The following is a 12,284-nucleotide window of genomic DNA, read 5'->3' on the forward strand; positions in this document are numbered from 1 at the left end:
AGAACATGTAACCATTTATTGGAGAGAAATTTAGTTTGTAACAAACTTTCTCAAAAGGGTCTGAAGCTTGTATGCATCCATGCTTTTATAAATGGATACCAGGGCAATGAAAAAGGGATCACGAGAATTTGTAAAGAAAATCTACAGAAATTTATTTGCATTTTTTCTAAGTGTTTCACAGAAATTTATCTCAGTTTTGTAAGATTTTCCAGATTGAATATAAATATACAGACCATTAACTTTGAGCCTAGAATTTGTGCTGTCTTCTGGTATGCTTTCTAATATTTTATTGGTTTCATTTGGGTAACTTAGGGTTATTTTAATTGAACAGGGATTGTAATGCAATCTTTATAGACATGTTTCTTAGCTTTCTTCTTCAGGAGGGAAATTAAATACGCGAGAAATATCTTTATCAGTAGGTTATTTGTTGGGAATCTTGAATTTGATGAACATTGTTTAGTATAACATGGGAGGATTATCATACATGTCAGGAATGTATGGAGTTAATAAAAGCCAAAGTGATTGAGATGCATGGATATGTTTAATTCTTGAGTTCTTGTTTAAAATATATGACTCTGTAGCCCAATGGATAAGGCACTGGTATCTGTTAATGTTTTCTTTTCTAAATCTCTTGAGGATCAACACTGAAATGAGCCTAAATTTTTCTATTTTTTTTCAGTTTCTTGTTTAAGGCGATAAGATCCACTGGTTTTTGGACAATGGTTACTGTGGATTTTGTTTAAAAGTGTGAAAGTATTCACGTAAGGTATACCTGCCTAAACTTTGGATAAGTTCGAAGTGTAGAAGGTTATTAAAACCTTGTCATATGTTGCTCTAAGGTTCTCTTTCCTTGATTTCTCCATTCATATATAGAGTTATTCTTTCTCATCAAAGGGGATAAGAAGGGAATCAGAATTTGAGAACAACAAAAGTGGCGACTCTGCTGGGGAGAGCCAAGGTGTGTTTGTGTTGCAAATTGGTGCTTCAATGAACTATGAATGTTGTCTGGATATCTGTATTAAGAAATTTTCACAATCTCTGATTGGTGTTCCCTCTTTCTTTAAAGAAATCTTTGTGATTTTGGTTTGAAGATTGGCAAATATTTGTTTGAAGCTTGTTTTCATTTTTCCCATAGTCTATGTGGGTGGCAACTCTATTAGTCTTAACCAGTCCTTTTTGAGATAAGTAAAATTCTGAAAAGAAAAGAAACATAATGCAAGGAGGAAAGAACAACAAATCTTTCATGAAAAAGCATCCTCATGAGACGTTGCAGGAAGGATTACCTGAACAGTCACGAAGAGGCCAGGAAAAGGTCAGTATTACATAAGCCATCAAATGCTGCTTGTGTACAGAAAAGCAACAATACTGTTAAGACATCTGAAAGACCTATTTATGCAAAGTCAAATTCTTCTTCTCGAGAATCTGAACATGATGTTTTAGGTTTCCATTCTGGTTTATTTGGAAATATAGAAGATGTTCATGTTTTAAATCAAGATATATCTCATATTTGGTTTTCTGGGAGAGACAGAAGTAGTTCAAATGTAGTCAGAAATTCTGTACCTAGAATAGTTGATCGGAATATCAACTTAATTGATATTGACCAAGTTAACATATCAGACTCTGAAGAAATCTTCCCTGATGAAGATAAAGTATCCTAGGAAATAGAGGACCTAAATAGAAGGGTTCATCATTTGATCTCCTTAAGAGCCCAAAAGGAAGCAAACAGGGAGAAAGAAGTTAAGGCAAAATTGATGGAGAGAGATAGGCTTCTAAGACAGATTGTTGATCTTGATTTGCTTGCCCAAGAAAAGGCAAAGAGTGACGATGAAGGTCCTGTGATTAGAGAAATTTTAGTCCCTAAGACCAAATCAACATACAAGTCAGAAGTGCAACAAGATAGAGAAATTCTGAGTGACCCACAACCTTGTAGAAAAGACGTAGACAAAGGAAAGCAGAAATGCATGGAAGGTGGGTCAGGATCTAAGACTACATTGGAAATGTCTCATAGATTATCGGTGTAATACCCTAAAATTAGTCATCTAAACCATGGGCCCTTAATCTTGACAACATCACCAAGTTCCTAACCAAAGGCAATTAAATCAATCTTGAGCACATTATTAATTCTTTAATCATCAAATATCACATGGCAAATCAACTACTCAATATTAATTAAATATTTATTTAATTAATCAAATCATTTCCAATAATATCATTTTGATCAATTATCCCATTTTAATTTATTAAATATCCTTGCATATTTAATTAATTAATAAATTTGCCATTCAATCATGCAAAAAGGATTAATTTATTACAAAAGATGAATTAATTTATTACAAAGAGTTGAATTGAAAATAAAACAAAAAAAAGAATTGAATTGAGAGAGGAATCAAACTTGAGATATTATTTCTTTTTCTAAATTTAGAACTTGAAATTAGAAAAGCAATTTAATTGAATTATTGAATTATTCTCTAAAATTAGAACTCAAAGCTTTTTAGAAAAAGAAGTTCAGTTGCATTGAAAAGACCTTTTTCTTGAATAAATTAAAGAATTATCTATTTTTATCCTATAAGCATGGAATTAATTTATTATTATTTTCCAATGCAACTTGGACTTCTAATTTGAATGCATTTCAATTAAACTATAATTGGAATCTATCTCAAGGTTAACTAAACATGATTTCTCAATTATTTTCAATTAATCCTAAATTGAGCTTTTTCATCATTTCTCTTGTGATTCTCTATAAATTCAGTCTTTAGCTCTCATTCCAATTCACCCCAGAGATTTTTGAGAACATTCTTGGAGATTATTATCATGCTAATTTCGCTCTGGAGTCATTGAAGATTATTATGCTTTTTAGATTATTTGTATCCATTTTACATCCATTATTGCATCCATTGTTGCTTGAATTGATTATTTGCTTGAATTATTCATCCATCTTGCATCCATATAGCTTAATATCATATAGATTAAATCTTTTGTCTTGGTGTAGTCTAGCTACTGGTATTGCTTATAAAAATCTGAGAACAATCTTATACTCGCATCTTTTAGAAGGCAATTGGTTGTTTTGCTATGGTTTATTACTTATTTGATTATTGATTACTAACCATGCATATAATGACTTAATTGAAGTGTTGTGCTTGTAGCTACCGGTTCACTTTTTCACACACATCTCTGGTGCCCACTGTGGGGCCCATATACTACCTTTTTTTTGCCTCCAAGACTGACCACTTTTTTTTTTTTTTTTGTTATTTTCTAGATTTCAGATTTTTTGGTTTTTTTTTGGTTCGTACATCTTGTACGACAAGTTTTATAGGCTGAAACGACAAACTGAAGGTGTCACATGAATTGCAAATATTCTATTGTATGAGCAGATCCTCTATCGTACGAGCAGATCCTCTGTCGTACGAGCAGAAATCCTCCATCGTACGAGCAGAAATCCTCTGTCGTACGAAGCAGACATCATCAACAATCTTCTTTCGTACGATACTGCATCCTGTCTCATACGAGTCAAGTGTCTATCGTACAATTCTGTATTTTCTAGTAAAAGAGGCAAATTTCATAATTTTTTCATTTCTAATTGATTATTTTGATGACTGACCCTGACTGTTTATCTATCTATCTTATAGTTTTTCATAGCCTAACCAGTTTTTTGCAAAATGCTTGTCGAAGAATATGCTTGTCGCACAAAAATAATATGACTAATGATTCGTTGTCTTTGCAAGTTGCCTGAGGAGAATTGACTAAACATCATGTATTCTTTAAATTCATTTTTAGGAACCTAACTTGCTATCTGGTTAAAGAACAAATTTGTCTTTCGTGCTTTTAGAAGATTCTGAAAGGTAGGAGAGTATGCTCGTCTTTTTCTAGACAATCAGAAATCCAAACCCTTGCATCTTTTTCTTTGTTTAAGATTTGTACATCTTTAGCAGGCCTGCCCTCTCGAGGGGTTGAAAAACTCTTAAAGCCATTACGGTCAGTGTGAGGGGAATGACCTAAGTGGGAATGACTAGACGCCAAGTACTCCAACCCACTATAAAATAAACGTGATTTGATGAAAATCAAGTCAACGACAGTACTCGGGAATAGCTCTCCTCTGTACCTTCGGGTATATTAAACCTTGGTTTTCAAGGCTGGGAGACCTCTTAATTGAGTTTATACCTCGACGTGCCGAATGGATCCCTGACTAAATCCAATTTAAAATTAGAAGCTACTTGGTTCACCTCCGAAAGAGGGATAATATTTGTGCAAAAGAGATAGTAACTCTCCTAAGATACTTGTCATTTCGTGCCCCCATTAGCATTTGGAGTCGGATAACATGGTGTTGAGAATCCATTGCGTGAGACTCAGCAGCCGTATTTTGATTAGCTATTGGGTGTGTATCTAAGTCTACAAGAAAAGGTTTTCTTTCCTAACCAAATTCCTTAGGGTTTGCATGTTGTGATTGGAGTCACTATACATACTACTTGTTTTCTGTGTTTTCATCCTTGAAACAAAAACTAAAATACCAAAAATTGGTGAAGACCAGAAACAACTCAGTGAATCAAAACTTTGTCTGTGTCAGAAACTAGTCCATCCTAAGTCAAAACTCTGTCCATGTCAGAAACTAGTCCATCCTAAGTTGAAACTCTATCTGTGTCAGAAACTAGTCCATCCTAAGTCGAAACTCTGTCCATGTCAGAAACTAGTCCATTTTAAGTCAGAAATCTGTCCATGTCAGAAACTAGTTTATCCTGGTCAAAAATTAGTCCATCTCAGAATTAGTCATACTCGGCAATCAAAAAAACTCAGAATTTCTAGACTCTGTCCTGTGAATAGTCATACGAGTCTGATAATCCATCATGCTGCACCAAGTCCTGTGTCATATGAGTCTACTGGTTTGTTGTCCTATACCATATTATCTGTCGTACGAGTCTAAGTCATCTATCGTCCTGAACTGTATCCTGTCTCGTACGAGACAGAATTGCCCTCAGTCTTTTGTCATCCTGAACATGGCCATTTGTCGTATGGTACAAGGCAGCAACTCGTACGAAATAGAACTATTGTCGTCTTGTAGTTGCTAAATTTTCGTCTGGTCCAGAAAATACTGTCATACGAGTCTCTAGTTTTGTTAGAACAGAATAGTCAAACTTGCCCAGAAACAGCTTACAACAAACATAATACTGGTTATCATTTTCCTGAGCATAAATAGATCAAGACACTGTACCTCTACTATTTGCATTGCACAATTTGGTCGATCACCTTTCAACTATTTCAATCAACTGCCTATCAAATTTTAGTCACTTAGATAACATCTTATACAAGATAGATCATTCCTGAAACTAGACTGAATCTTACACTACGCTTAGAATCAACTTAGATAATGTCTTAGACAAGATAGATCGTTCCTAAAATCAGACTAAATCTCAGTTGTTTCTCCTAAACAATACTCTAAACAGAACAACTAGCTTTGAAATTGATCTTGACCTCTGCATCACAAACAACTCTAGGTCACACAAATCCATAAAGATGCCTATTCAAACCAGGAGTTCTCATAAGAAACAAGCCAAAGGCAAAGAACAAACCTTCACCTATCAAGATAATCCATTCTACATGAAGGATCCACTCACTAACATGTTGTCGTCATCAGGAGGACCAATTTTTGATGAACCTGAATCTCCCACCATACATGAGATAGAATACCATGATGGAAGCAAAAACGACCGTAATATTCCCAAAAATCATAATGACTCCTCATCATCAAGTGAGATTGATGAAGACGCTGAACCTCCAAAACAAGAAATCCTTGACTGTCAGAAAGACAAAGACTTTAGAAAAATGATGAAAACTATCATGACCCGAGAGAAGGAAGAATATTTCTTAGAAGTAGCAAAACAAGGTGCCAAACTTCCTATTGGATATGATGTTCAAACACTTGTTACTAAAAAGGAAGACTCACCTATACTCATGGTACACAAACAGTTACTAGCTTTGCGGATGGAGGTCACAAAACTGAAGAATAAGGACAAGTCCCCAAAACAATATTCTCTGGAAACAATATGTCCCTTTCCATTTGACAAAAATCTACACATGCCTCCATTTCCTCCACGAGTGGAAATCCTAAAATTTGACAAATAGGATGGTACCTTAGATCCTCAAGATCATGTTAGGAAATTTAGTGCTGCTTGTATGGAATTCATGCATGATCAAACATACCTCATGCATCTCTTCCCAAGGAGTTTAAGGGGTCAAGCAATGGAATGGTTCTCAAGTCTACCCAAAGGAATAAAAACATTTTAAGAACTAATCCAACTATTTTTACAACAATACTCATACAACATTCGACATCCTGTGACTATGATCGATCTTTGTAATACTCAACAGAAAACAAGGGAACCTCTTCTTACGTTTCTCCAATGTTGGAGAAAGATGTTCTCTAGGTACCCATGACCTATTCCAGACTCTGAGAAAATGGATATATTTGTCAATAACTTGGTCCCCGAACTAAAATATAGCATACAAATGCAAGTACACCCATCATTTAACAAAATGGTAGATAATGCCATTCGAATGGAATATGTGCTCATAAAGAAGGGAGATATCACACCTTGGAAAGAAAAACAAACACGATCTAGCTCTAAAGAGAAGAACAAGTATTGGGAATTTGCCAAAGACAACAACAAGAATGTTGTTAATGATGGAGTAGTAGACACTATCAAAACCAACTCAAAATCCACAATATTCAACTTGGCTAGTGGTACACAAGCACTTAAAGCTACTGAGATTGTAGCAGAGAATCCGCCAAAGAAAACAAAGGAATGGTTCAAAGAAAAGCCTTGGCTTTCCAAACCTAAGCATGATTTTACTCCTCTTGAAGAATCATATGAATCCTCTTTCAAGACTTTATTGGCAAACAACTTGATAACACTACCAGATAACTCCAGACCATATGATCTAGATGTAAAACCAAGATGGTGGAGAGAAAATGAATACTGTGACTTCCATCGGAATAAGGGTCATAACATAAACAATTGCATGAAGCTAAAACATGAGATTCAAGATCTCATAGATGTTGGTAAAGTTGTTGTTGGGAATCATCCAACCAATGCTGATCATAAAGCATTTAAAGACCCTTTGCTTGCTTACGAACAAGGTGATTCCTCAAAGACCAAAGGAGGTGCCAAGGTAAATTATACTTATGCCAGCAAGGACAACATTATCAACATGATTGAGCCTTCACACTTGGAATATTGTAATGTGATTATAGTTCAAGATAAACCAAATGAATCACGATATGCAAGAGCTCTGACTCGATCTCAAAAGAAAGTTACCCTCCAAGGAGCTAGTTCTTCCAACCTGGCTAAAGAAATATCAAATCCAACAGCCTTGCCAAACAAACAAAAGGAATCAACCTTGGACAAATTTAAAAGGTTAACCTCATCATCATCCTCTGGATATAATGTGGTTGAACAGTTAAAAAGGACAAATGCTCAAATTTCAATTTTTGAAATACTACTGTATATGGTGAAAATGGATAACAATAATAAGGATACTGAAAGGCTAAATGAATTCAACCACAAAACCCTAGCCTAACAACAACAAAGATCCACCATAACATATGAAGATTACCTAAAACAATGCAAATCAAATGAAATCACAAAGATTATACCATCACATGTCCAATAGGGTTTGGATCTCCATTCTTCCTATCTCCATTGATCTTGCTTGATATATTTGCTCTCAGATTTTATGTGCACAAGAGCTCAACAAAGAACGAAATGGGGTTGCAAGTAGGATCGTAGTGTAGTCAATTGCATAAAAGATGATTCATTAGGGTTTGATAATGAGGGAAGCATCTCCTTATATAGAAGACACAATAAGAAATGGAGGAATAAGATTCAGAGGTGTAAAAGGAGGTTGGCTATGATTAGAGGGTAGGTAAAAGAAATAATAAAATAATGAAAGGGGTAAGTAGTGTATGAATTAAGAGATGAATGACATGTGTCATGGGTAGAAAAGGTTAATGAATTAATTAAATAAATAAATATTTATTTAATTAATAGAAGAAGTGGGATCAATTAAATAAATAAGATATTTATTTAATTTAGGAAAAGGATAATTTAAATAAATAAATGTATTTATTTAAATGAGAAATAAGGCTAGAAGAGGATAAATGAATTAATTAAATAAATAAAGATTTATTTAATTAATAGAAGAATTAAGCTTAGATAATTAAATAAATAAAATATTTATTTAATTATACATGACAATTTTAGGTGTCTACATTTTGCCCCTCTTTGAGACAATGCGGCTTGTCACGTTGTTTCAAAGAAGATAATATGAACTAATACAAAGTTGCCCCAAGATAGGAATGATATGCCCCCTTGAGAGATTGGATGAAAATGTCTGAAAAGATCATAGACAATCTCTCGATAAGAAAGAAAGGCTAGAATGAACTGATCGGATAAAGTGACAGAGTCACGGGATAATGAAGACTGACTCGGGAGACGAGGGCTAGGGCTAGGGTAGTCTATAAGATAGACCATGGGGGAAAATACATCCTCATTGTCATCTACACATCCACGAGAGCAAAGTGCAGAGCGGAAATAGAGCAGCAGCAGTAAACAGTGATGGCTTTCATCCATAGATTCGACCGCATTCGCCGATTCTAGAGGCCAGCTGAGGCAGGAGAGCCGGTAAGTACCACCAAACCTCCTCGTACTTTAATGCATTTATTGTTGTCATTAATGCATGGTAGATAGGGCAATAAATGCGCTTAGAATAGGGTCCAAAAAATATCCAAAAATGTTTAGACGTGTCTACGTTGGTCAGGCGCGTCTATGTTTTTTAGGCGCATCTATGCAATCTTTAAGCGCGTTTATGTCAGGTAAGCGCGTTTGTGTCCAAAAAATGTGAATTTGTGTCTTCTAGGTCAAATCAGCAGTTTTGTGATGAACATACGCTGTCAATTGGATAAGCTGCTGAGAGGATACACTCAAGCAGGCCCTCTAGGGAAGACTAGGATAGATCAAGGCACTTTGTGATGAACAGTGAATACCAAGATAGAGTACTTTGTGATGAACAGGGAGTACTAAAATATGAGTAGCACTTTGTGATGAACAGTGAGTGCAAATGTGAGTAACACTTTGTGATGAACAGGGAGTACCACTAGGATAGAAGCAACACTTTGTGATGAACAGTGAGTGTCACTAGGATAGAATGCCATATGCATTTAGATAAAAAGTAGCATTTTGTGATAAACAGGGAATGCCATGATGACTGACATGATTGATTTGCTTGACTGCAAGAGTATTTGCTTATGCTAGAGTCATGGGAGAGATTCCCATCGACTCAGAGATTGTGACCTGAGCTGACAGCCGAGGAGCGAGCTGCGATCGAGGCTATGGGTCTAAGACGTGTTGTATGTGCCTGAGTTTCGAGAAAACATGGGACTGTTGACTGCACTGGCGAAGAGATGGCACTCCGAGACATGTACATTTCATTTACCGATGGGGGAGATGACAGTCACAATCAAGGATGTATATAGGATCTTGAGGATACCGATCGATGGGGAGCTGATCCCATACGATCAAGATGGAGATAGGGAGGCCCTGAGGCGAGTGTTCCAGGACCCAGGACTGGAGATGAGGGTTGGACATGTGGCTTGGGATACTATGACAGCTATAAGGCTAGCGCTGCCGAAAGTGATAGGAGGAGCGATCAGTGGGTTCCTATGTCCAGATAGGGTGACACGGGGGTTGGATGTGGGCTGGGGAGGAGCACTAGAGACACTGGTGACACAGCACACCAGATATGCCTAGGGACCATGTGTGCTGGTACACCTCTATTATGAGCTACATCAGTTTGTATACCATAGATCAGTGGGATTGGGCTGCAGGGTCACATTGTTGCAGGTGTGGGCCTATGAGCATCTGCCAGTGATGAGACCGATACACTACAGAGGCAGAGGTCACGGATGCAATTTTGTTCACCTATACGACATGATCACATCGCAACCATGGATTGGCAGGTTAGAGCACTGGCGGCGAGTGATTGATGACATTGACATGGTCATATGGAGACCATACTTGGGATGCGAGTAGTGGGAGGATGATGCGGTTGAGCTTCCCTAAACCTTTTGGAGTAGGTACCTGATTGGGTGGACAGGGTTGGCAGGCAGTTTGGCAGGATTCAATGGACGCCATGGGGCTCAGGCATGTATGCATGGACTGTGAGAGATCAGGCACAGTTTGGGCCCCTGTTATCATATGATTAGGCTATTACACAACTTTCAGAGATGATGCCCCTACCCTAGGACATGTGGCCAGAGATTGAGGATGCTGGCATGGATGCCGAGTACACAGCATACTGGGTGGAGCATCCATTCCCACGTCTAACAGATCCGGGAGAGCCATTAGATGGAGATGGTGGTGGAGATGATGATGATGGTGGAGGTGATGGGGGCAGAGGCCGACGGAGGAGGAGGGGAGCAGTTGGAGAGAGGAGGGTGGCACCATGGAGGGAGGGTGGAGAGGATAGGCAGGCTCGAGTAGTGAGGGGTCGCGGTGGATTGCCGCTACAGGTACCAGCAGCACAGGGTCCCAGACAGGTGCAGATATAGGGATAGGGATAGATACAGGGATAGGTACTAGTATAGGCATAAGCACAGGGGCAGGCACCCATACAGGGGGAGCCACATGTAGAGCCACAGGGGGCTGATGCAAAGGAGGATGAGCTAATGGAGCTGAGGGAGATCTGCCAGGGATAGGCAGATGAGATCCAGGAGTTGGAGAGGGAGAGGGATAGGCTCAAGAGGCAGCTCTAAGATACTGAGCGAGAGCGGGATCAGGCCATTCAACACTACACAGAGGTTGAGACAGCACTGAGGGCTAGGAGATAGGCAGTAGAGGACACAGGGGCCAGATATGCCTATGTTCTGTGGGCTGGGGAGGATATTTCCTATTGGTGGGATCTCTATTATGGTCCAGTGCCAGCAGATTAGCGGGCGAGGAGCTTCCATAGACCATCGCAGATAGTGACAGCTATGGGAGGGAGCCGGAGGAGACAGGCATCGAGTGGTGGGGCTATGGGTCCTCCACTACCACCAGATAGAGGAGACAGGAGGGATGATCTTGGGGCGGGTCTTTTGGGGGCTCAGATTCCATCAAGGCCAGGTGGCTCTGAGGGAGGGAGTTCATCATAGCCATAGAGGGCTCCCTATGTATCAATATTGTACCATTTTTGTATGATGATGTAAACACCTGCGGGTGCTTTGTGGCCATATGATTTTTTGACATCATTGTATCATGACACTTTTTATATATATGAGATGATTCATCTTTGCAGTAGCTATATGCATGTGTACCTATATGATGATATGTTCTTATGTGATATTTGTTTTATGTTATGGATGCAAATATGTATATGATGCAATGCAGTATTTTTGTTCTTTTATGTTTTACATGTGTATGCATGATGCAAATGTGAATGTATGAAGTGTAGATGAATATGATAATGCAAATGTAAATTGTGCTAACAGGTGTTGTGTGCAGGATGTGATATCTATATGTATGTATGAAATTCTTATATGTGGTAATGCAGGTGCAACTACATGAAATGCAAATGTTTTTGGTGTGTCATTATACTCAGTCATGTGATAGCAGGCTACGCAGACTCGAGAAGGACGATGGAAGTTAATCAAGAAAGGGGGATGAAAGAAAGAAGATATGAAAGTGAAAGAGCTTCTTGTGCGTTATCATCATTGAGCTTTATTATGGCAAGTAGTTTATGACAATCGAGGCATATGTTCGACCCAGAAAGTCATTGTACCCGTTTGCATGGAGATAAGACAGTTACAAACAAGGAATCCCCCAGTTCACACTAGACTCACAACATCCTCATATCCTTGGACAAGTCATAGCATTACTAAGAGACAATCCATAGACAACAAAGAAAAATAGGTGACGATACCCCATCCTCGCCTTTCTAGTCAAAGACATCCTGGAGATAGAATCTCTAGTCAGAGACATCCTGGAAAAGCTAAAAGACATGTCACCAAAAAGATAAAAATCAAAAGAAAACCAAGACTCAACACCAACATCCACTGTAGTCCTCAAGTTTAGTGTCTCTTGTCACTTGTATAAGTCTTATTTGATTGTGGTCACAATGTTTACTTTCACAGAAAGGATATATAGCACTGAACCATATGTTGTCTGAGTCTGTTGAAAGATTTGATTTGTTGAAGCCCATTGTTGCTATTGTGTCTCATCTGAAACTGTCTGAATCCATGAAACTGATACTTTATTATG

The sequence above is a fragment of the Cryptomeria japonica genome, chromosome 5 (assembly GCF_030272615.1).
Source record: "Cryptomeria japonica chromosome 5, Sugi_1.0, whole genome shotgun sequence".
In the NCBI taxonomy this organism is placed as follows: Eukaryota; Viridiplantae; Streptophyta; class Pinopsida; order Cupressales; family Cupressaceae; genus Cryptomeria; species Cryptomeria japonica.